The 26751-nt window shown below is 42.5% G+C and overlaps 1 long non-coding RNA gene across 1 annotated transcript; it reads left to right on the top strand.

Moving 5' to 3' along the window:
- Positions 1-704: 704 nt before the first annotated feature.
- LOC114033381 lies at positions 705-7826 on the top strand. Its single transcript, XR_003567972.1, has 3 exons — positions 705-804; positions 6217-6401; positions 7663-7826. It is a non-coding gene; the product is annotated as an uncharacterized LOC114033381 (long non-coding RNA).
- The last annotated feature ends 18925 nt before the right edge of the window (positions 7827-26751 follow it).

The raw sequence follows: 26751 nt of genomic DNA on the forward strand, positions 1-26751 counted from the left end.
CTTGACCTTTGTTTTGCCACTGGACTTTGATGACTCTGGAAAAGAAAGTGAGGCCCAGGACTTTGGGCAACTCTGCCTCACTGAAATCCAATTTACACTCAAGTCAAGACATCACCTGGTGATTTCATCAGTCCTCTTTGAAAACGAAAGACTAACAACAAATGAGTCAGCACTGTATAATGCCTAAAGAATCAGACCAGGAGATGGGATGACCTGGGTTAAGTCTAGTACTGGCTGTGTGGATCTAGATGAGTTGCTTCATCTCTTGTAGCCCTAGGGAACTTTCTAAGATTATTACAAGCTACCAAAAAAGGATTAGGACCCACACTGACAGAAGTTTCTGCACAGGGAGTTCCTATCCTAATGGCAGGGCTGAAACAAAACTAAATAAAGACATGAAGACATTTGTGCAGCCCTTCAAAGTTTGCGAAATACCTTTCCTACATTACCCCAATAGTCTAAGTATTATTTCAGGATCTATTGCATGAACTCCATCCTGAAGGGGGCATCACCCGGATGAGGAGGAGACGGAGGCCCAGAGTCACCCAGCTAAGGAAGTGTGGGAGGTGGGATTAGAATCTAGCTCTCCCCACCTCTCAAACCCAGGGCTCTTCCCACTAAATGATGCCTCATGACGTCATTGGTCCTCTGAGAGAGTGAGGGACAGATAACAACAAACAGCCTCTAGTGGACAATGAGAGGCTTATCTCTGTCCAGGTGGATGGTGGCCAGTCTCCTGATCTCCTTGTAGGTGGTGCTGGCGTGGCTCTGTCCACTGAGGAGTCCACACAAGTCCAAGGGGAGGTGAGCTTCTCATGATTGTTGCTGTTCTTGGCCCACTGCCCCTAACTGGCCTGGTCCCCTGGGGGAAGAGGAATTGGGGCTTCGGCTGGGGGAGGGGAAGCAAGCCTCTCATCCCAACAGGGGCCAGGGGTTCTGTGGGTTCTCCACCACAAAGCAGATGTGGCCAGTGGGTGAGTGAGTGTGGGCAATGACTAAACCGATCTGATAAACAAGGCCAGACCTTCCTTAGCCCTACTGAGGGCCCCAGACAAAGTTATCCCATGTTCCAGGTGCATGGTGAAAGTTGGTGGTTTCTGAATTTTCTCTTCTTTTTCTATAAGCATACTTGCTCTTTGTTTTTCAAATTTGGTCAATTGGTGGTATTTGGGGGGTGAAAGTGAGAGGCCCAGAACCACTGGGCCAGAGCAGACAGCTGTCTTGACAAGTCACCCTCCCCCCACCCCAAGCTACTTATCCAACCATTTCCTGTCTTCTCTTAGGCTTGGAACATCTTTTTCCAGAGATGTCCCATCTCTCACCAGCTCAAAAGCCAATAGATATCTCCAAACCATGAAGTTACTCAAATGGAGCTTCGGGGTCAGCCCCAAGACCCCACTTCATTTGGCTGAGACTGCCAACAGCCGCTCACGTGTGGCCTGAGTCACACCAGGGCTATTAGGAAGTATGATATTTACAGTTCAGGTTGCATAGGCATGGCTTAGATTAGCTCTCCCGCAGAGCAACGGCCTTCCTGTCCTGTGGACGATTGGGGACAGGTGCATTCAAATCCTCCTGTTTTGACAGATGAAACTGAAGGGCTCAGATTCATGCAGAATCCTACAATGAGTCAGGACCAGGGGCACCAGGGCTCATCTGCCCTCTAATTAGAAGGGGCATCTCTATGGATATTATCTGGTCCTCAGTTTTTCATGTAACTGGTGAATTGAATGAACAAATTAACAAATGAAAGGGTGCTGATTTCTTTCATGTATGAATTGGATCATATAGATATGGAGGTGCCTTCTCAAGTTCTGCAATTCCATGATGTTTTTCAATAAAATCCAAGAAGAAAGAATACTGTGACAGATCCAAAGACCAGGATTTGGGTCCCTGCATGGACATGGACTAGCTGGGTGACTTTAAAATAATCCTTGGCCTTACTGAGACAGTTTCCTCATCTGTAAAATGGGGAATATACTACTCATATTGCCTACCTTACAGGACTGCTATAAAAGACTTTGCAAAATATGAAATATGATAGAAATGTTGTCAGAATTGGTATGGACTTGTGATGGATGTCCTCAGGGTCAAGTTCTCCCAGAGTGGGAAACTCCCTTTACTCATCAACTCACCTTAGGGATGTGACCAGAGTGACAGGTTTTGAACCTGAGCCTTCATTCCTCTACCTACTACATCATGCTGTTTCTAATTATTAGTATTATTATTTACAATTGTTGTCATCATTATGCTATCATCAATATTATTCCACTTGAGTTGGTGGGGAGCTTTGTCTCCCAGTGACTTCTCTTACGTCTCCCATCACTGGGGACCCACAACAATGAGCTTGTTTGTTCTCTCTGGAAAACAATGGGCAAACTGGATCACCTGAGTCCTGTCTCCCTAGAGCTTGGCTTAGTTTGGAAATGGGGACCATGATCCCCACCTCCCTTCCCCTTTCTGCTGCTTATTATACACTTGGAAGATCTTGAAAGAAAAGTGAGGTTTATATAACCATGAAAATAACCATTTGCTTCTGTGTCCTGGTTCTAATAATAATTAGGAATTCAAGAAATCTGACAAAATTACAGAATGGTCCATTTCATTCCTACCAGGCAAGTCGTCAGTCAACAAGCATGAATTTAGCACTTGCTCTGTGCCAGACTCTTCTGAGTGCTGGGGATACAAAGAAAGGCAAAAACAAGGTCCCTGCCCTCAAGGAGCCTCCTTTCTAATAGAAGGGTATTTTTCCCAGCACCTGGCACAGTATCTGGCACAAAGTAGGTGTTTAATGAATACCTGCTGAATTGGAAGCTTGTTTGATGGGTGAATCTCTGGGTCGGAGGGATAGGCAGAAGTAATGTAGGGATCTTCACAAGTCCCTACATTGCATAGGTCCAAACCTGATTGAGAATCCTCTGTAAATAGCCCTCAAGAGTGAGTTGAATCCCTTTTTGTTTGATGTCTATGAGAGTTTGTTTACAAAGGAATCAATTTGCTATTGACAAATATTGGCAAATTCTTAGCCCAGGAACTCATCCAGGTCACAGTGGATTATTTTTCCTCTGAGCTAATGGAGGCAGTGGGGTGTAGCAGGTTAGAAGACCTGGCTCTGAGTGATGCCACTAATGTTTCTCTGGCAGTGTGACTCTAGGTAAGTCACACTCTCTGCACCTGAGGGTGGGAGTAGGTGTTCACTGAGGTCCCTTACAGCTCTAGCCTTCTATGATTCTGCCCAATCGTAACCATTATTTGGACTATTACCACTGGGAGCTTGTTTAGGAGCTTTTGCCATGTATCCTTCACACATGTTGCCAGGTACCATGCTAAATATTGAGGAGATAAAGAGGCAACCAAAAATTTCTGTGCTCAGGGAGCTTCTATTCTACATGGCAGATGGCTGGACTTTCTCTAATGTATGTCTAAGAGTCAGGCTACTTTGAGGGAAGGTTTGATTGTCAGACAGCTTTCCTTCCCACCTTTGGAAATTCAGACCCTAGAAGGAAGGGGTCATTCTTCCAGGCCACACCTTCTTCCTCCCACAAGGAGGTGAGGAGGCATGATTCCCTCATGGTTTACATGCCAACTCCATCTCCCTCATTTTGGAAGATGCAGTTTCCTTGAGTGACTACGTTTCCGTCTATTTCAGTCTATCTTTTTTCTGTCTCTGTCTCTCTGTCTCCATCTCTCTCTGTCAATAAACTCCAGTGGGTCCTTTTTTTGCCTTTAGGATCAAATTCAAAACGATCTGCTTGACACGCAAAACCCTTCATAACCTATCCCCTCTTGTCTTTCCAGTCTTTTACACCTCACTCCCTGCCATGTACTTTTTGCTCCAGTAACACTGACCTCCTTGCTGTTCCACGATCAAGACCCTCCATCTCTTGGCTCTGGGCATTTTCTCTGGTGGTCTCCCATGCCTGGAATTCTCTCCTCCTCTTAACCTACCAATTTCCCTGACTTCCTTTAAGTCTCAACTAAAATCCCACCTACAGGAAGTCTTTCCCAAACCCCTTTAATTCTAATGCCTTTCTTCTGTTAATTATTTCCTACTAGTCCTGCATATAGCTTGCTCGTATATATTTGCTTAAATATTGTCTCCCCCTTTAGATTGTGAGTTCCTTGAGGGCAGGGACTGTCTTTTGCCTCTTTTTGTATCCCTAGTACTTAGTAAAGTAGCTGGCACATAGCAGATACTTAATAAATATTTATTGATGTATCGATTGATATTTGGACTGATAGAACACTGACCTATTTAAATTCTGTTTATGTGTATTTCCAGATGTTCAATGGTATCCTCCACTGCACTTCCCCTTTACGTAATTAATATACAGGCATGCATCACAAAGATGTTATGATTGATTATTGTCTTTATATTAAACAAAATCAGGAAAAAGAAAGGGCTTAAAGACGGAGAAAAATCCTATCAGAAGCATCAGTCAATCATAGGTATCAGGGATAGAGTTTGAGAAATCAAACTTTTCCCAGCTTTTCTGCTGCTTTCAAAGTGAAGGTCAGTGTTAGCAATCTCAATCTATTCTAGCCTTCCCTATCAGAGTTCTTCTAATAGCTGCAATGGTGAGCAGGGGAATTCTTTAGCTGAGTCAAAACACTTTGGCTAGTCTCCGTTCAAAACAACCTCCCGCTCCTATTGCTGTGCTCCATTCCAAACCCCAGAACTTAATCCTCATTCCTCACCATTCTGGGTCATCTCACCTCAGTCCCAGCCCCCCAGTCACACAATAGTGTCTCTCTCTGGGCAGGGAGAAAACAGCCTATCACTTTAAGATAAAACCTCTCTTTGATTTGGGACACGAACCAAAGACGTCTGACGACTCACAAGCATCCTTCTTGGTTTGTCCCCCTACATGGCGGGGTTGGGACATGAGTTACCACTCAGTCACCTAGTGATCACATCTTTTTGTAAGGTGTCAGTAGCTGGGTCATCTCTGGGGCAACGCTTCAGAATAGAAAGCAGATATAGTATTCGTATTTCTCTTCCTTTCCCCTCTTCTCTCACTCTATGCTGGGCAGTGTTGGGTTCAATAGGTAAACCACAGACAGTCATCATTTGATCAGCTGGCTTCTGAATGAGCCTAGAGCTAGAAGGACCTCGCAGCTCATCCACTCCTATCCCCTCATTCCACAGATGAGAAAACTGAGGACCAAAGGGAAGAAGCGACTTATACAAAGTCACGTCGATAGTAAGTGGCAGAATTGAGATTTAAATTCAGGCCCTCTGGCTCCCAATCCCATGATTTGGGTCAGTATAACCAAGAAGAAATGCTCCTGAGAAAAAGAAACATTTCCACTTCTGACCCAAATGGAATTCTCATGGTTTGGTGGCCCTGAAAGATTCTTTGTCGAGCACATAGTTCTCATTTGTATTCATGTGCTGTTAATTCCTTAATTGGAGCCATGACCACTTCCTTTCTTCTCCAGATGCATTCTCCTAATGGGCCGTCCCACAAAGGAGGTGTCTCTGTTTAGGAACGTTTCCCATTTATTTTGACCCATTACTTGGAATAAGATTGAATCATTGTGGAGTGTAGTTACGACACACACACTTCTATGATCTAATAAAGCCAACCATTGTGGAAAAACAGGCCATGTCGACCATCCCACAGACCCCAAGCTATTCTAGCTAGTAAATGCCTCTGAAAATGCAGTATGCTGTAGTAGAAAAAAACAAAACAAAACACAATTTCACCAGACTGGGAGAATCAAGTATGCTGGTTTCTAATTCAAGCTATGCTACCAGTTGTGGGACTTTGGACATACCACATCTGTCTCAGAAACTCAACTTTTTATTTGCCAAATGAGGTGATGGGATTAGGAGATCTCCATTGTGGCTTTAACACCTCATGCCCTCTTCTGCTCTTTTAAGATCTCTGGGGCAGGAAATTCCATGACATCACTTCCTAATGACTTGTGATACTATGGCACCAAGTAGGTGCTTAATAAATGCTTATTAATTGTGTGGTAAAGTTGCTCATAGTCAGGGGCATTCCTACTAATGCTCTAGGAGGAGACCTTTCTTTTGTAGTTCAGGTTTCTTTTCCCTTTGGTTGTGAATGTGAGAACATTTGGCCACCAATCTCTGCACAAAAATGTTTCTTCCCACAGCCTTGGAGACAGTTGAATCATCCTTTAGCCTACTTTCTTTCACTTGAAGTATTCTTAATACTTGGTAAGTGTCTTCTCCCCTCCTCTCAGGACCAGCTGACCAGTGGACCCAAAGAAAGAGTTACCCAGCGTCAACTATTTGCCAAGCCATGAGAAGGAAGAGGTTTTCCGAAATTGTTCATTGTGAAACAGTGCTTGTAATGAATCCACATTTCTACTTAATGCAAAGAGCTATGTTTTCAATACCGGCATTCTTCCCATCAACCCACTTGACTGTAAGTCATGGGATACCCCAGTGGGTTGCTTATCACGCAAAGGGTGAAGGAGGGCACCATAGTGGAATGGACTAGGAGGTGGCATCTTATTAAGAATGGGGCAGGAGAAATGAATTAGAGGCAGCTCTGGGGCATAGTGGATAGAGTGCTGGTGTTGGAGTTGGGAGGAAAAGCTGAGTGTGAATCCTTTCTCAGACTCTTAACAGCTGTGTGACCCCAGGCAAATCAATTAAACTCTTTCAACCTCAGCGTCCTCATCTATGTAGTGGGGATGATAATAGCATTGTTATGACAGATTGTTGAGAGAATCATGAGATGATATAAGTAAAGAGCTTTGTGAGCCTTAAAGTGCTAGATAAACATAACTGGATGATGATGGTAGTGGTGGATATCATCAGAGAGAGGTAGGTCTGAAAAAGGTAGGTTGTGTACGAACCACGTGAGCCCCCTGAGCCATCTAGCACCATTTGTATCCACACAAATTTGAGATGTAGCACATCTAGAGAAGGCTGAGTGGACTCCCTGTGGCCCAGGGGAAGATGGCGTGGAAGGACTGGAAGCTCTACTGTTGGAGGCTTGTGCAGGGATAAGCTCATGGGGCCATAAAAGTAATAGATTCACACCTGCATCTCAGCTTTGGCAGAGATCAGAGAACCCACCGGGTCCAACCCAGGCTGGAGCATGAATGTGACCATTGGAAAAGGCCAAAAGCCTAGCACAGATGAAGAGTGCCCACAACACACACGTTCCCGATGAGGGAAGTGGCATGAGCCCCATGGGCTCTCTTCTTTGCTATGGGGAACATAAGTCTTTGGCCTCTGAAGCAGTTGGGCTCATTCATTTTGGTATTTTATTCAGAAGGGAAGTAGGCTGGGTCAACTCTTTTTAGGACCATTCTCATTCCATGACAGTAGCTTTCACTCCCCTATTTCCAGATTCAAGGGGACCTCCTCAGGTCACCATAATTATCAATGCCTGTTCAGTAATGTCTACCTTTCCCTAAATCTCCAATGGTGTCCTTCGAGGGAGTCAGTGGGATTAGACACATTCACCCATCTGTAGAAGAAGGTGGAATGGAATTCCTGAAAGACAAGGGCTTTTTTTTTTTTTGCTTTTTCTTTGGAGCCCCCAGACCTTGCACGGTAACTGACACCTAACAGGTCTAAGTGCTTGGTGAACTGAATTAGATAGATCAGCACCACACTATGGACACCTTTATATACAATGACTTGTGAATATTTCCATCTGTTTCACCTTTCAGGTGAAACTTAACTAGCGTCTCTCCAGCCTCATAGCTCCATCCCATCTCCTCCCGTCTGGCGTCATTCCCTCTGAGCAGAGAAGGCCCACAGTGGAAAGAGCAGAGGACTTGGAAGCGGAACAACTTGGTTCAAGTCTCAGCTTGCACACTCACCAGCTGCACGACTGTGGGCAAGTCATTTCCTTTCTCTCTGGGCCGTAGCGCCCTCATTTGTATAATGAGGATAATCGATACTTATACTTCTTGCCTAACAGGGCTCTTGTGGGGAACTAAATGCACTATAGAAGGTATTCTCATCTGTCAGAAATCATTTCCCTCGTGCTGCTTTGCTTAACTGCCCCCTTTCCATAGTTCAATAATAGCTCACTTTTATTTAACACTTCATGTTATGCAAAGTGCTTTGCAGACATTATCTCGGAAGATGCTATTATTATTATTATTTCCCCATTCAATAGATGAAGAAACAGAGGCTCAATGAGCTTAAATGATTTTTTCCACAGTGAGGAAGAAAGGTGGCATTTGAACCCAGTCTTTCTGATGCCAAGGTCAGCCCTCCAACTACTCCAGCCTCGAGGCAAAGGGGGGAGTGAGCATGAAGGAGCCCTCCTCCCCAAGTCACCTGCTATTGGCTTTCTCCTCTGTCAGGCCAGTGGGGGCAGAAGCCATTTATAAGGGGCTGATAATCCATGATGAATTTCTCTTTTTAACTTCCCAGAGCCCACTTGCCCCTGTGGTTCTCAGGCTTGGCTGACCAAGGGATCCTGGGCAATTCACAGGACGGTGAAGATTTCAGAAGAAGCTGCTGCGTCTCACCATTCCTGCTTCTGATTCTGGGCCCTTAGCTACCCTTTCTCATGGGACATGGACTGAAAGGACCTTTAGCATATCAGAGCTGGGAGGAAGCCTAGAACATACAACATAGCCCAGTGGTCCTTAGAGCACAAGGGAAGGTCAGATGGCAATATCAGGGGATCTGGAGAGTGTTTTAGCAAATAATTAGATCTGATGGATCTGAGGGTAGATTGATAAGGCCTAATGATCCTCCATCTCACTGAAAGAGCTAAGGTTGGTGACTCTCACTCACCCAAGTGAAATGGGAAACCATGTTCACCAGGCATGAGGCCTGGGGAAAGGAGGACCCTAGGGAGATAGATCACTGGAGATGAATAGCCTTAGAAGGCAGAATATCAGATCTAGGGGTGGGAGAGGGGCTAGAATATAACATTTCAGAGAGAAGAAACATCCAAGAGTGTGCTGGTAAGTACTTAATACACAGCTGTCCAGTTTGAGACATCTCAGAACATAAAATGTTAGAGCTGAGACAGACTTTAGTGCTTAGAATGTCAGAATTGGGAGGGACCTTAGGACATAGAATGTCGGAGAGAGAGGAAAGAACTGTCAGAGTTTGTCTTATTAATCAATCAACAAACATGAGTCCAGCCCTTTCATTCAACAGACAAGTAAACCGAGGCCCTGAGAGCCTGATTCAAATTCTCTGCTGGGTCATTTGGAGCCTAGTTTCTCATGTGACCGTGGCCTCCTGAACCAAACAGATGTTCGAGCAGGAATTGAATCCAGGATTTCAAGGCTGTTGTCCCAGCTGGGAGCTCACACTTCCTCTCTTGGAAATGAAGCAAGGATTCTTTGTGTTTTGTTTTTCCTGCCTCTTCTGAGTTTGCTGCTTAGCGGCTCTTGTTATTAGAACAGACATAATTAATAACTCCTGGCAGCAGTAGCTGCCAAATTGGATGATCTGTTTTTTGCTTTCTTAAACTATCTTCTGAGTAATCCAGAACCCAAATTTATACCCTGGACCAACTATAATGTGTGGTTTTGTAATCGCCAAAGAAAACTGAGACCCTCAAACTCTGCCAACTTAAAGCATGAGGCTCTTTGTCGCCGCCATGATGACTTTGGACACCCTCACTCAGAAACACTTCACTATGAAGCAAAAGCAATGAGGGGTGTGATAAGCTCTTAAAAACAACAACAACGAAAATAACAATAACTACAAAAACAACACCTCTAGCAGAGTAGAATGTGTTATCTTTTGGGCTGGCTTTTTCTGCTAGAGTATCATCCATCAGGAAGTGCTTTCTAAGCCTCCCCACTTTAACTTAGGTCACTGGGTCTCGGTAAGATGAAGGAGAAGTGCATAGACAGAAGCAGAGACAAGAGGCTAACCTTCGCACCAAAAGAAGTCAGTGTATTATAATGGAATAACAAAAGAAAATGAACACGGTGTCAGAAGACCTAGTTATGAGCTGGAGTCTTTACTCCTGACCAATTGTGTGACCTTGGATAAGTTAATTGACCTCTCCGAGCCTTTGTTTACTGATCAATAAAGCCTTATGACACATTGTCTTATTGTCAAGTCTCCATCACTGTTTTCTTCTTTAGCTTAACCAGTCCCAATTCCTGGTGCTTTCCCCAACAGATTCTTTCCTTCCAATGGTGTCCTTTCCAAGCTTTGCCTTTGAATCCTTGCTAAGTTCTCCACAAATCACTTGAATTTGGGGCCCCAAACTGGACATTCACTCACTCACACCCTCACTCACTCATTCCATAAACATTTCTTGTGGATGTATGTTGGGTTGTAGATCTTAAGGGTTTGGGAGGAAATAGATAGAACTCTGGACCTGGAGTCAGGAAGACCAGACATGCTCACATGCTTACTAATTGTGTGACCTTGGGAAAGTCCCTTAAATTCCTCTGCTTGCCTCAGTTTCCTTGACTATAAAATGACAATAATAGCACCTACCTCACAGGGTTGTTGGGAGGATCAAATGATGTAATATTTATTAAAAAAAAAAATAAAGCTTGTACAGCACCTGACACACAGTTGTCACCGCACAGAACGCTTATTCCCTTCCCCCATTCTCATATTGGGGCAGGCCTCATGACATAGGAAAAAGAAGGAGAAGGAGGAAGAGAATTTATAGCCCAATTCTTGGATTCAATTACCAAAGTTTTTTTAATTACTAAATTTATTCAACGAATAGTATGTATTTTCCCACTTCTGCAAAGACTATGGGATATTAAATAATTAAGGAATGATAACACAATTGTAGATTGAGCTAGACCATTATTATCATACCCCACAGATCAGATAGAAGAAATGGAGAAGATGAAAAATACTAATGATATTAATCTGATGACTGTTTAGCACAGTGCCTGGAATATTATTATTGTTATTCAGTAGTTTCAGTCACGTCTCACTCTTCATGACCTCAGTTGAGGTTTTCTTGCCGAAGATACTGGAGTGGTTTACCATTTCTTCCTCCAGCTTATTTTACAGATGAGGAAACTGAGGCAAACAGGGTTAAGTGACTTACCCAGCTAGCTCACACAGCTAGCATCTGAGACTGGATTTGAACTCAGGTCCTTCTAACTCCAGAGCTGGCACTCTATCCATTGCACCACCTAGTTCCCCCCTGGAATATATTAGGCGTTCATATAAATGCTTATCACCTTCCTCTTTTCTCCTAACGATGATGCTAATGCATGGAGAAAAATGAGAAGAAATAATATCGGTAGCTATTATATTTATATAATAACAATAATTATCATATTTATAGCAAAAACTATATTGAGGAGAGGTCAGGAGAGGTCACTGACCATCTGATGAGCTTACAAGGTAAGGTATCTTTGTTTAGGACTTGGATGATTACATTCATTATTGGTGTCCATTATAGCCGTCTTTGAGAATGTTAGGTTCCATCTCCTTGGACTCACCCAATAGCAAGTCATTGTTGATGAGGACGTCCCAATAACTGTCATTGGGAGCAAACTGTCTTGGACTGAGATTTTTCTAGAAGGTGGGGTAAAAACAAAGAAGTCGGATACTTTGGAGTCGCTACCATCGTTGGATGTGGTCTATATGAGGTGGCGTTTACGGTGTGGAGCCATGGTTTGCCCATTCATAGAACCATCTAAGCATTATGGGCTTTTCTTCCCACATTAAAAGATTCCTCCATTTCTCAGACTTCTACCAGCTGCCACCCAGCCTGGCAGAAGGGAGAGCCAAACCCTAAATACTGTGTTATCTCCTACCAGAGAATCTTGGTCTCTTCTTTAGTGTTAAGTGAAAGCCTTTGGCGACTGTGAAACTCTTATTACCACTAGGGACAGTTTCATTTATTGCCTTTGTAGCTGCACGACCTACCACATAGTAGGTGGCTCATAAATAATTGTTGATTAACGTCTTGCAGTTTGAGTGGTTCCCCAAAAAGAGCACAGTCTCAGCTTTGTTGATGTCTACCTGAGCCCATGATTTTAGGTGGGTCACGCCTCAGCCCTGGTCTGTGGGTGGATTTCTCCTGTGGTTGAAGTGACTCAGGAAACTACTTAATAAGCTACCACTGACTGGTAAAAGGAAGCCATCATTTAGTCTGTAAAACCTCACTGGAGAAAAAGACTGAGGCCTAGGGTTGGACTAAGCCAGGGGATGTTCTGGCAAATGTCCGATGGATTCCCCACTGGATTTCTCAGAAGCCCAAGCTCATGAAGTGCTAATCTGACTTGCAAGCTGAAATGGAAAAAAACTCAGGATTAGGTATCAGTTCCAGCATCATCAAGGGAGGAGACCTTGGGTAAGTCATTTTATTGGTCTTGGCTTTGCTTTCTTCATTTGCCAGATGGTGTGGGGGGGAGGCACAAAGTGATTTCTAAGCTTGTTTTCAGCTGCAAATCTGATGACCCTGTTACAGCTTTGGAAAAGAGGAAAGAAAAGGATGGCGGCCAATGGGTGGCCATGTTTCCTGTGAACTCTTCTCCGTAGCCATGCATCTCACAAAGGCTGCTCTCCATGATGATGCTGTTCAAGTTGATGCACTTCGGAAGCTGGGCAGGCCACTGCCCATTGACCAGTCAGCTTAAAATGTGGAATCTTTTTGCAGTTTACTTGCCCCTTCCTGAAATAATCAGAGATAACAACAATGACAACAACAAGTAGTCCTACTATGTGCGAAACACTTTGCAAATATTACCCCAGTTGATCTTCACAACAGCCCTGGGAGGAAGGTGCTATTGTTGACCTCCATTTCACAGTCGAGGAGACAAAATCAAACAAGGGTTAAGTGACTTGCCCAAGGTCATATACCTAGTAATAACAATTAATAATAATAGTAGATGTCATTTATATAATACTTTTCACGTGCCAGGCACTATGATAAATGTTTTAAAATTATTATCTTATTTGATCTGTACAACAACCCTAGGAGAGAAATGCTATTACCTCCATTTTACAGATGAGGAAACTGAGGCAAATAGAGATTAAATGGCTTGCTCAGGGTCACATAGCTACTAAGTGTCTGAGGGTGGATTTGAACTCAGGTTTTCCTGACTTCGGATACAGTGTTCTATGTACAGAGACACCTAGATTCCTCATGCCATCTAGCTACCGATAAAGATAATGACTAATAATAACAATTGCTCTAAGGTTTACAGGGCACTTTGCATATGTCACCTCATTTGATCTTTACAACAACACGGTGAGGTAGGTGCTATTTTATCGTCCCTATTTTACAGATGAGAAACTGAGGTAGAGAGGTTCATTCCAAAGGTTATGCTGTCCCTATCTTGTATTAGTCTGTAGCAATGTGGTTCAGTGGACACAGAGATGGCCCATTGACCATGAGTCTGGTGCCTTCTATGCATTTAATCTCCAGGGACCTTTCTGAGACTATAAATTGCAGAGAAGGTGCTAACCTGTGTTGATGGAGGAAGTTTCCTCATCTGGGTGTTCCCCAAGTCAGTGAAATCACAGTTTCTGTGACTACCCCTACCCCTTTTCTACTTAGATGAGACCAAATTCAGCCCAAATCAATGACTATGAATTGAGCCCCTACTGTGAGCAGGATGGTAACTGGGTGAAGAGTGGGGAGAAGGGTCTTTTTTTGGTTCGTTTTGTTTTTTTACTCATCTGATTACAGATTTTAGCACTGGAAATGGCCTTTTCCAAGGTCATTCAATCCAACCCCTTTATTTTACAGATAAGAAGACAGACTTTGTCCAAGGCAGCAGAGATTGTAAACAGCAGAGGTGGGATTTGAACCCAGATCTTTTGAGTGAAGATCAAAGCTTCTGCCCCAAACTCAGTGGTTATATGTCATTTTGGATCTTTCCCCACATCTAGAGCCAACATTCAAGGATTACACACTTGTAGAAAGTGACTCCCAGAATTTATCCCTTAACTCCTGGGTTTACAGCTAGAAGGAAACTTTACTCAGTTCAATCCCCTCATTTTATAGTGAAGGAAACTGAGGCCTAGAGAGGTTTCAGTGACTTGCCTAAGGTCACCCAAGCAGCAGAGGTGGGGATTCATCAAGTCTTCAGAGCTCAGATCCAAGGTTTTTTACTCTCCCCATGGAGAAGGGAAATGCAACCTTCCTCACGTGGTTTTGGAAATGCCCAGTGACCAGGGGTCCGTGCTACCCTAAACCAGCCCCAGAAGCCACCTCTGACTCAGATGGCCCAGGCAAGGATTCTGAACTTTAAGGAGTGAGGTCCCATCTGTTCCCAGTTCCTCAATCAAAGCCCCAGTTCCTCACACCTGGCTTCCTGCAGGACTCAAGGAGCTCACAACTTGTGAGTCAAGGTAAAATCTTCGTGTAAAGTCCACTCCTAGTACTTAGTAGCTGTGTAACCTCTCTAAGCCACAGTTTTATCATCTGTAAAACGGGTTCCATGATAGCACCTCCAAGGTTGTTGTGAGGTTAAAATGAGTCACCATAGGTACTGTACTTTGAAAATCAAGGAAAGCCCTAGAAAAGCTGCCTAGTCAGGAGTAGGTGGAGGGGAGGAGGGGGAAAGGGTCTCTATGACTTTATTGCTTGTGAGTACTCAAAGGAGAAGCCCCACTGTTCTGTTATGGAGAGAAAAGTCCGAGGAATCTGGGAGCTCAAGATCAAGCCTGATCACCATCCCACCCTTGGAGGCAATCACTCCCAGGCTTGCTGTCCCTCTGGCCCAATTGGCACCATTGGGCTCATGCCATCAGACCTGCGAGGGAAGCACCCTCCAGCAAAGCAGGTTTTGAGCTGGCTTAACTACAACACAGACTCTCATCACACATTCCTGAAAATTTCCAGGTACTTGTGTGTGAGTGTGAGTGTGTTGTGTATGTGTACAGCCTATGTGTGGTGTGTATGTGGGTGTGGTATGTATGTGTATGTGGCATGTATATATGTGTGGTGCGTGCGTGCGCGCATGCGTGTTTGTGTGGCGGTGATGTCTCCCATAACTAAGGTGGCTGTCTTTGGCCAGCACTGCTCCTTTCTTGAGCTGACACCTAGACAGATGAATGGAGAATCAGGTCAGAGGGGAGGGTGTGGAGGAGACAGTTCTTCAGCCAATCCCCAAAGGAAGAGGGATGCCCAAGAATGACCCTCCTCTCGGTCCCCCTAAGGAATTCTGGCCTCTGCAGCCAGAATCTGGAGAGAGCCGGGGGGTCTTCAGGGTCTGGGCTGCTTCTCCTCAAATCCCTGAGGGACATGGTGGAGTTTAATGGCAGGAGACTGGGCTTGGGTTTGGATCGTGTCAGCTGGAATCCTGGCCTTGGGCGAGTCACTCCCTGGACATCAGTTACCTTTTAAGTTAAATGAGGGTCGGGACCACATGACGTCGAAGGTTGCTTCTAGCTCAACATCTGGGATTCCATGATCCCTTCTCCATCAGGCCTGTCTTCAGAAAGCATGTCATCCATCCTTGGAAACTCATTGTGCCTAAATCCAAATGTTTCTTCTCAATTCTGAACACCTGCGCCAGGCCAACAGACATTTCCTGCATTTCAAAGAGTGATCTACTTAAAACAGCCTTCTAAATCCTTCCAGAGAAGAGGGGCAAAAAAGCCCCTTCCCCCGGGGCCTTCCCCTCGATCTTTCTCTCTCCTTTCCTCCCCCCTCACCTGCAAGTGCTGGGATTCCCCACACTTAAATGGCCAGTTTCCTAAACAGGAATTTCTGAATACAAGAGACCTACAGAAGGAGGAAGGGGGAGGAGAGTGAAAGAAAGAACCTAATAATAGAGAAAAGAGAAAGGATTTCAGAGCCTCCCAAGAAGTCCACTGCCAAGAGAACATTCTGAGTCCTAAAACAATGTGACTGGAATTTTTAAGTCTTCTCTCTCTCTTTCTCCCTTTTCCCCATTAAAATTAATTGAAAAACGACAACAACAACAAGGTATTTCACAGGGAGACGCAGACTCTAAATAGCTTCATAAATCATTTGCTATTTAAAATGAGTCTTGATAGCAAGGATTTTCTTCTCTTTCTTTCTTTTTGTTGACCTGCCCCCCCATAGTATTTTTTTCCAATTCCATATAGTTTTCAACATTCATTTTTCATAAGATTTTGAGTTCCAAATTTTTTCCTTTCCTCCCCTCCCCCTTCCTCCCTCCCCCCTCCCTAAGACAGCAAGCAATCTGATATAGGCTATACATGCACAATCATGTTAAACATGTTTCCACATTAGTCATGTTGTGAAAGAAGAATCAGGACAAAAGGGGAAAACCATGAGAAAGAAAAAACAAAAAAAAGCAAAAATAGTTTGCTTTGATTTACATCAGACTCCATAGTTCTTCTTTGGATGTGGGTAGCATTTTCCATCATGAGTCTTTTGGAATTGTCTTGGATCATGCATGGCTGAGAAAAGCTAAGTCTATCAGAGTTGGTCATTGCACAGTGTTGCTGTTACTGTGTACAATGTTCTCCTGGTTCTGCTCACTTCACTAAGCATCAGTTCATTCAAGTCTTTCTAGGTTTTTTCTGAAATCTACCTGCTCATTATTTCTTATGGAACAATAGTATTCCATTAGATTCATACACCACAATTTGTTCAGCCATTCCCCAATTGATGGACATCCCCTCAATTTCCAATTATTGGCCACCACAAAAAGAGCTGCTATAAATATTTTTGTACAGGTGCGTCCATTTCCCTTTTTTATGATCTCTTTGGGATACAGACCTAGTAGGGGGATTGCTAGATCAGAGGGTATGCATAGTTTCATAGTGCTTTGGGCATAGTTCTAAAACTGCTCTCTAGAATGGTTGGATCAGTTTATAACTCCACTAATGATGCATTAATGTTCCAATTTTCCCACATCTTCATTTTCCATTTCTGTCGTATTAGCCAATCTGATAGGTGTGAGGTGGTACCTCAGAGTTGTTTTAATTTGTATTTCTCTAATCAATAGTGACTTAGAGCATTTTTTATATGACTATAGATCACTTTAACTTCTTCATCTGAAAGTTGCCTATTCATATCCTTTGATCATTTATCAATTGGGAAATGACTTGTATTCTTATAAATTTGACTCAGTTCTCTATATATTTGAGAAATGAGGCCTTCTCTGATGAAGGCTATAAAATTTGTTTCCCTGCTTTCTGCTTTCCTTCTAATCTTGGTTGCATTGGTTTCATTTGTTCAAAATCTTTTAAAAAATAAATTTAAAAAACCTTTTAAATTTAATATAATCAAATTTATCCATTTTGCATTTCATAGTATTCTCTGTTTCTTTTTTGGTCATAAATTCCCCCCTTCTCCACTGATCTGACAGGTAAACTATTCCTTACTCCCCTAATTTGCTTATGGTATCACCGTTTATATCTAAATCTTGCACCCATGTTGACCTTGTCTTGGTATACGACGTGAGATGTTTATCTATGCCTACTTTCTGCCATACTATTTTCCAGTTTTTGTTAAATAGTGAGTTCTTATCCCAGAGGCTGGAGTCTTTGGGTTTATCAAATAGTAGGTTGCTATAGTAATTTACTACTGTTTCTTGAATACCTAACATATTTGATTGATCCACCACTTTGTTTCTTAGCCAGTACCAAATAGTTTTGATGACTGCCACTTTAAAACATAGTTTGAGATCTGATACAGCTAGGCTATCTTCCATTGCATTTTTTTCATTAATCCCTTTGATATTCTTGACCTTTCGTTCTTCCAGATGAATTTTGTTATTATTTTTCTAGATCTAAAAAATATTTTTGGTAGTTTGATTGGTATGTCACTGAATAAGTAAATCAATTTAGGTAGAATTATAACTTTTATTACATTGACTCAGCCTATCCATGAGCAATTGACATTTTTCCAATTGTTTAGATCTGATTTTATTTGTGTGAAAAGTGTTTTATAATTGTGCTCATAGTTCCTGGGTTGGTCTTTAGCAGATAGACTCCCAAATATTTTGTATTGCCTACAGTTGTTTTAAATAGAATTTTTCTTTCTATTTCTTGATGTTGGGCTTTGTTGGTAATATATAGAAATGTTGATGATCTATGTGAGTTTATTTTATATCCTGCAACTATGCTAAAATTGTTAAAAATTTTAAGTAGTTTTTTAGATGATTCTTTAAATATCATCTGAAATTATCATATCATCAGCAAAGAGGGATAGTATTGTTTCTTCTTTGCCTATTCTAATTCCTTCATTTTTTTTCCTTCTCTTATCCCTAAAGCTAACATTTCTAGTACAATATTGAATAACAGTGGCAATAATGGGCATCCTTGTTTCACCTCTGATCTTATTGGGAAAACTTCTAGCTTATCCCTATCATAGCTATTGCTTGCTGATGGCTTTAGATGGATACTACTTATCATTTTAAGCAAAACTCCATTTATTCCTATGCTTTCTAGAGCTTTTAGTAGGAATGGGTGCTGTGTTTTGTCAAAAGATTTTTCCTCATTTACTGAGATAATCATATGATTTCTTTTAGTTTTGTTATTGATATGGTAAATTATGCCAATAGTTTTCCTGAATTCCCAGTATAAATCCCACCTGGTCATAGTGTATTATCCTAGTGATAAATTGCTATAATCTCTTTGCTAATATTTTATTAATTTTTTTGCATCAATATTCATTAAGGAAATTAGTTTATAATTTTCTTTCTCTATTTTGGCTCTTCCTGATTTAGGTATCATCCCCAAATTTGTCTCATGAAAGGAATTTGGTAGGACACCTTCTTTGCCTGTTGTTTTTTTTTTTTCAAAAGTTTATATATTATTGGGATTTATTGTTCTTTAAATGTTTGGTGAAATTCACTTGTAAATCTATCTGGCCCTGGAGATTTTTTCTTAGGGAGTCCATTAATAGTTTATTCAATTTCTCTTTTTAAAATGAGGTTAAGTATTTTATTTCCTCTTCTGTTAATATGGGCAATTTATATTTTTGTAAATATTCATCTATTTCACTTAAATTGTCAGATTTATTGTCATACAGTTGGGCAAAATAGCTTCTAATTATTGCTCCAATTTCCTCTTCTTTGGTGGTGAAGTCACCCTTTTCATTTTTGACACTAGTAATTTGGCTTTCTTCTTTTTTTAAAAAAAACAAATTAACCAAAGGTTTGTCTATTTTATTGGTTTTGTCATAAAACCAGCACTTAGTCTTATTTGTTAGTTTAATAGCTTTCTTACTGTCAATTTTATTAATCTGTCCTTTGATTTTTAGAATTTCTAACTTGGTATTTGATTGGGGATTTTTAATTTGTTCTTTTTCTAGCTTTTTTTAGTTGCATGCCCAATTCATTGATCTCCTCTTTCTCTATTTTATTCAATTAACCATTTAGAGATACAAAATTTCTCCTAAGAACTCTTTGGCTCCATCTCATAACTTTTGGTATGGTGTATTGTTGTTGCTGAAATTATTGATTGTTTTTATGATTTGTTGTTTGACCCACTCATTCTTTAGGATTAGATTATTTAGTTTCCAATTAATTTTTAGTCTATCTTTCCATGGCCCTTTATTACACATAATTTTTATTATATGATGATCTGAAAAGGATGCATTTAATATTTTTGCCTTTCTGTATTTGATGGCAAGGTTTTTATGCCCTAATGCATGGTCAATTTTTTGTGTAGGTGCCATGTACTACTGAGAAAAAAGATATGTTCCTTTCTATCGCCATTCAGTTTTCTCCAGAGGTCTATCTTATCTAGCTTTTCTAAAATTCTATTCACCCCCTTAACTTCTTTCTTGTTTATTTTGTGGTTAGATTTATTTAATTCTGAGAGTGGAAGTTTGAATTCCCCCTCTAGTATAGTTTTGCTGTCTATTTCTTCCTGTAACTCACTTAACTTCTCCTCTGAGAATTTGGATGCTATACTACTTGGTGCATATATGTTCAATATTGATATTACTTCATTGTCTATGGTACATGGCACCTACACAAAGTCAACCTCACCCTTTCTAACTGCCCTAATAGAGATACAATTCTTAAGAGTTACAAGTATCATCTTCCCATGTAGGGATGTGAACAGTTTAACCTTATTGAATAACATGTTATTGTTTTTATTTTTCTTTCCTGTTTACCTTTTTATGCTTCTCTTGAGTCTTCTATTTGAAGTTCAGATTTTCTGTTCACCTCTGGTCTTTTCATCAGGAAAGTTTGAAAGTTCTCAATTTCCTGGAATATCCATCTTTTCTCCTGAAAGATTATGCTCAATTTTGCTGGGTAGTCAATTCTTGGTTGTAATCCAAACTCCTTTGCCTTCTGGAATATCATGTTCCAAGCCCTCCAATCCTTTAATGTAGAAGCTGCTAAGTCCTGTATAATCCTGACTATGACTCCTTGATATTTGAATTGTTTCCTTCTGGCTGCTTGCACTATTCTGTCTTTGACCTGATAATTCTAGAATTTGGTTACAATATTCCTTGGAGTTTTCATTTCAGGACCTCTTTCAGGAGGTGATTGATGGATTATTTCAATTACTATTTTACTTTTTGGTTCTAGGATATCAGGGCAATTTTCCTTCAATTTTTTTTGGAAGATGCTGTCCAGGATCTTGTTCTGATCATGGCTTTCAGGTAGTTCAGTAATTCTTAAATTATCTCTCTTGGATCTATTTTCCAGGGTCATTTGTTTTTCCAGGGAGGTATTTTATATTCTCTTTTATTTTTTTTTCCATTCTTTTGCTTTTGTTGGACTGATTCTTGATGTCTGCAGTCATTAGCTTCCACTTGCCCAATTCTACTTTTTAAGGAATTATTTTTTACAGTTAGCTTTTATACCTCATTTTCCATTTGACCAATTGTATTTTTTAAGGAATTTCTTTCTTCAGTCAGTTTTTGTCCTTCTTTTTCCAAGCTGTTGACTCCCTTTTGCATAACTTTCATTTCTTTTCCCAATTTTTCTTCTGCTCTTATTTGATTTTTAAAATCCTGTTCGAGCTCTTCCAAAAAGGCTTTTTGGGCTTGGGATCAATTCATCTTTCCTTTGAGGCTTTGCATGTAGCATTTTGACATTGTTGTCCTCTTCTGAGTCTGTGTTTTGATCTTCCCTGTCACCATAGTAGGTTTCTATAGTCAGGGCTCTCTTCTGTTTTTTTTTCTTTTTTTCATTTTTAGCTTATTTCACTTTAAAGTTGATCTCTGCTCCTGGGGCACAGGGGAAGCTGTCCCAGGCTTCTTGTGTTGGGGGCCAGGGGCCTGATCACTGGCTTCAGTTGGGGCCTTCAGGGCTCATGGCTTGCCCACTGTGCTGGGGATGCCCAGCCTAGTCACACCTATTGTGCTGGGGTTCCAAGGCTGGCACCTTGCCTTCTGTGCTGGGGCTGGAAGCCTCATTGCTGGACTGCTGTGCCACTGGCCTGCTGAGCTAGGACTAAGGGGCCTTGGTTGCTGATCTGCGCTGGGGCAAAGAGCCTGACACTGGCTTGTCTGGATACCATTTGTACTGGACTGCACTCCCCTTTTACCCAAGTGAGACAAACCTTTCCTGAGGCTCTTCTAAACTATCTTCACTCCATCATTCTGTTGCTCCAGAATCTGTTTAAAGACTTGATTTAACTTTATTTATGAGGGAAACTGGGGAGAGCTCAGGCAACTTCCTGGCTCCATCCCCCCATCCCCCAAAGCAAGGATTATTTTGTTTTTGCTTTGGTAACTCCCCAGGTTCAGTGGAGCAACAAAGGAAAGTGCCCAATAGACGTCTGCTATGTCGGATTGGATTGAATCACAGGAGGGAAAAATACCCAGCAAGAGGAGCCAAAATGATTGAAATTGGAAACTCTAAACTCCATCCCCAAATCAAGGCAATATCAGAAACTTAACCTCATCATGGGGCTTTCGGACAGTTTACCTGAAGTGCTCACTCCTTGACACCCAGCACCAGCCTCTTCCCACATTCTGAACAGGCCCTCGAAAACCACCGAGCCATCGTCAAGCACTCAGCATGTAAGATGTGCCCATTTCTGGGAGCTCCAAGCAGACTGTGATTGTCCCCACCCCCAAATACCCAGCTTTTATGAGAGAAAGTCAAGAGAAGAGGAAAGGGCTGAACATCCAGGTTTGATTCAAAGCAGCCACTGCCAGCCATGTTGGGCTGGGGCAGACTTCTGCAGCCCCAAACAATGAGAATTCACGTTCAGAATGGCAGCCCAGGGGCATTGGCTGGACTTCAAGGATAATCTTAAAACTTTAGAGCCTGCCAGGATGGGAACAATATCTTAGTCCCATCCCCTCCTCGTGGAGATGCAGATCATGAGGCCTAGACAAGGGAAACCTCCCCCACCCCGACTCCGCTCAATGTCACCCACAATGGGATAATGGCGGAGCTAGGTCTACAACTCAGGTCTGCTGAATCACAGTCTACTCTCCTCCCCCCACAACATTATCTTTAATCTAAGTTGTCATGTAAAGAAACTCTTCTTTCTGCCTTATCTTTCTAAAGTTTTATTTGAGCTAAACAAAAAAAGAAAGAAAGAAAAAAGAAACAAAACCACAAACCAATTAGCATTTTCTTTTCCCAACTACAGGAGCTATGACTCCAAATCATTCTTTTCCTTTTTCTTCTTTTTCTTTTAGGGGAAAAAAAAACAACTTGAGTAACAAGAATTTTTATTTGTGCTTATCTCCCACTAGTTCCCCTACCATTGAACATTTTAACCCCTCAAAAAAATATCCCTCAATACATTTCTACAGAATACAGCAAAACAAATTCCCACATGAGACATACCTGAAAAGGTTCTATCTCTTTGCACATCTTACATGCATCAGCTCTCCGACAGGAGGTGAGAGATGAGCTTCACATTTGCTCTTTTGGACCTGAATCTATCATTGCACCGAATTCAGTTCTAAAATCTTCCGGAGATGTTTTCCTCCCTCTTTTGTAGTCACTGTAGAAATGGTTCTCCTCATTCTGCTTGCCTCTTTCTGCATCAGTCCATCAATGTCTTCCCAGTTTGCTTTGAAATTGTCCTCTTCATCATTTCTCGTGGCACCATAATGTTTCATTATATTTATGTGCAGCAGACGTGCTCAGCCATTCCCTGATAGGAGAAGCTCCCACTTGGTTTCCAAGTTCGACTTCCACAAAATGAACTGCTATATTTTTATACTTATAGATCCTTTCTCTCTATCTTTGATTTTTTTGGGGGTACAGCCTAGTAATGGCATAGTTGAATTAAATGGTACCATAGACCCTTCTCTTACAAAACAGAAATCCCTCTACAGTGTCCTGGACAACTCATGAGCCAGTTTCTGGTTTTGAATACTTCCAGTGATGTGATGCTCATTACCTCAGAAAATAGGTCATTCCATTTTCAGGTAACTTATGTTAGAAAAGGTTTTCTTATGTTGAATCAACATCTTTCTCTCTGGAATTTCCATCCACTTTGGAAGATAATAAGGGCAGTGGAATCGTGGTGCTTATCCCTATTCTGATTTTTAGAAAAGAATATAGACAGAAAGTACACAGGAAGAGAAGCTATGACAGGATGCAGTCTGCTCTTGTGGAGAGAATGTCCACGTTGATTAGATCCACAGAGGTGTGGAAGTCATTCGAGTGCTGATTACAACGAATTGTAGTGTAATTCTTTGAAAATCAATAGATAAACCATGGTGAGTATATGTGTTAATTCAATTAACCAAATTATCCCTACCCATTCTGGGGAAACAGAATGTTGCTCTGATCATAGGAAAATAATCACACCCCTCCCCCCTTCCCCCCAGGCTTTGGTTCTGGAGGCCTCTTTGCCAAGTGCCCAGCCATGCCAGGTACCACGATCTTGGTTAGTTTCACAAGGACAGTGGGGCTGGGGCCCAGAGTCCACTCAGCACTCATGGGCGGTGTTTCCATGGAGCTCTGCCCAAAGAGGCGATCTAAATCTCTTCGGAGAGATGTACAGCTACCAGGGAGCTCTGCCGAGAACACTGTGACCTAAAAAATCCTATTAAGGAACTCCGAATGCAAAGCGAGTTTCAGAGACACCAGGTGACCTTGGGCAAGGCACCTCGCCTGCTGCTTGCCTCCTTGCCATCGCTGCATGACTGCAGCCTGCTTACTGGAATAGCCAGGACCGTGGCACACCCAGCCCACAGGCAGGCACCTTGATTTTCACTGCCCCGGTTTGCTTTTCTCTTTCTTCTTCCTCTTTTTTTCCTACTTCTTAAATGGCCTGCCTCTTCTATTATTCATCTTTTTGTTTATTTGGTTCTGGTAATGAATGCAGTGATTCATCAAGGGGAAATATTGTCTAGTGGTTAGACAGAGGCACTGTTTCTTCAAGTGTGGTTGGGTAAGGGTCTTCCGGCCTCCGGGCCTCAGGCTGGGCCTTTGGGGCACTGATACAAAAACGTAAGAATGACGTGATGATGCCTGGACTTTTGTTGCTGCTGACAAAGATGCATTTACTTATCAGATTTCACAAGAGGCTAACATCCGTGCCCGGATGGCTCATAAAGGCCAGTCTTCTCGCTCTTGGCCCTGGCCAAGGTTTTATCAGGGCTAAGTAGGAGTGATAGAGGTGGCACCTGCACCACCAGCACCAGCACCACCAGCAGCTAACATTTCTAGGGAGTTTTGGGGTGAGCAAAGCACTTCCCATAAGTTCTATCATTTCATCGCAACAACAGCCCTGTGATGTAGGTAGGGGATGGAATGTCACATACAGAAAACATCAGGCCACCAGTTTGATGGAATGATATGAAATAAGACTGAAAAGATCAATGGGAATCTGGTGAGGGAGGATTTTAAATGTCAAACTAGGGACTTTTTGTTTTATCCTGGAGGTAAGAGGGAGCCAGTGATAATTCTTGATTGTGCTGGGACAGAATGAGTGATATGGTTAGATCTGTTTTAAAAATGGCACCTGGGTAATTGTTGGAAGGTGGACTGGAGAAGGAAGAGGTGCCTGAACACCAACCTAAGGAAGAAGCAGTCACCATCAGAAGGTCTGGGACACAACCTGACTTGTTTTCCCCCTCCTGCTTTCCTGCCACAATTTACCTATGTGAGAAAAGTAAAACAACCCTCGTGTTGAGGAGATCTCGAGCTGGAAGGGCCCTCAGAGGCCAGCATCCCAAACCTCTCATTTCACAGAGAAGGAAACTGAGGCCCAGAGAAGTGAATGAAGTGACGTGTCCAATGTCACATAGATGGTGTCAGAGCAGAAGAGGATTGTCCCAGCTGGGCTGAGTCAAACTGTCAGCTTCCAAATTCCAATTTGATATCCTCAAATGCTCTGGGGGAAATACTTGTTCTCCTTTTCTGGGACTGGATTTTTTTTAACCAGATTTATGATTAAATGAGACAATATTTGTAAAGCACTAGATAGATGCTGGCTGTTATTATTATTTCATTAACAATAACAGTGTACCTTTGTTATTTAAATATTCAATGTTATCATTATTTCATTAACAACAATACCAATAGCTAGCATTTATATAACACTTTAAGGTTTACAAATAGCACATTTTATCTTTACAACAGTCCCGGGAGGGAAGTAATGCTATTACTCATATTTTATAGGTGAGTCAGACAGATGTTAAGTGACTTGACCAGGGTCACACCGCTAGTAAATGACTAAAGCACATTTTGAACTCAGGTCTCCCTACCTTGTGGTCCAGCGTGCCAGTCTCCACCTGGGATCCCCCTGAGGCCAAGCCCTGCTCCTCAAAGCCAGCCCATCCCCCAAGGCTGCCTCACCTGGGTGGTGATCTGGAAGACCTCTCACTCTTCATGAGGGAGTAGAAAGAGTAGAATGTACTTGGGGGAAGGAGATCTGGGTTCCAATCCTGACTCTAGTAGCTGTGTAGCTGGGAAAATCACTTTCTCTTTCTGTCTCTCAAATTCTTCATCTGTGAACTGGGGAGAATGGGGTGACAGAACTGGAGAGGTGGAAGGAGCCTCAGGAGCTGGCTACTTCAGTGCTTACATGAAAGGAATTCCTACCATAATATACCCATTTCCTATATTTAGACCAGAGGGGGCCTTCAGGCTAGTTAACCCATCCCTCTTACTTTACAGATGAGGAAACTGAGGCCCAGTGAGGTAAGATTTGAACACAGATCCCCTCCCTCTCAAGTCAGTGCTCTTACCCCTGGGCTACAGAGGCCTAATGATATTTGCCCTACCTCCACCAGTGAGTGGTTGTGAAGAAAGCCATTTGTAAAACCTTAAGTGTGGGATGATGACCTATTATCACCCCTGCCTCTCACATATTGCAAGCTGAACAGCCCTCAAGGGGACTGAGAGCCAGCCTTGCAATGTCTATGTTTCTGTGGATTTCCGGGGATGGAAAGCCCAAAGCAAGGCAAGCCCTACCTAGAGAAGCAGGGCTTTGCCTCCCCACTCTCCAGGTATGGTTGGGCAAAAAGTTCCCATCATGCCCTGGTCTGCCCACAGTCTGGGGGCTGAGAGGTTAATCTCAAAGGGTGAGAAATGAGTCAAGTTTCCAGGCTCAGCCTCAGTCCTGCGGCTTCCTGAAGCTCAGACAAGATCGCCGTGAAATTCTGAGTGATTTTGGTGGGGTTGAGCACAGCGGGTCCGGAACTGAAACCACCAATTCATTTCACTGAAGACTCCCCAGCTTGCCTCAAGTCATCAATACCATCCCGGACACGGGACGCTAAGGCTTCGCCCACTGACTCAGTCGGCCTCCTGCTCTCTCTGGGTGTTTGCTTTTGCTTCTTCTGCAGATGAAGGAATAGGGAGTGCCGGGCACCGGACAATGCAGGAGTTGACCGAGAAGGCCAAGTTCAAAGAGGCTTCTGGTCGGAGCCGACCTCCCCTGCCTGGCTTCTTCCTCCCCTGATGAGCCTGGCTGGCAGGCTCGTCCCGAGCCCTGTGCAAATGGGCCGAAGGGCA

The sequence above is a fragment of the Vombatus ursinus genome, unplaced genomic scaffold, assembly GCF_900497805.2.
Source record: "Vombatus ursinus unplaced genomic scaffold, bare-nosed wombat genome assembly UNPS02006874.1, whole genome shotgun sequence".
Lineage (NCBI taxonomy): Eukaryota > Metazoa > Chordata > Mammalia > Diprotodontia > Vombatidae > Vombatus > Vombatus ursinus.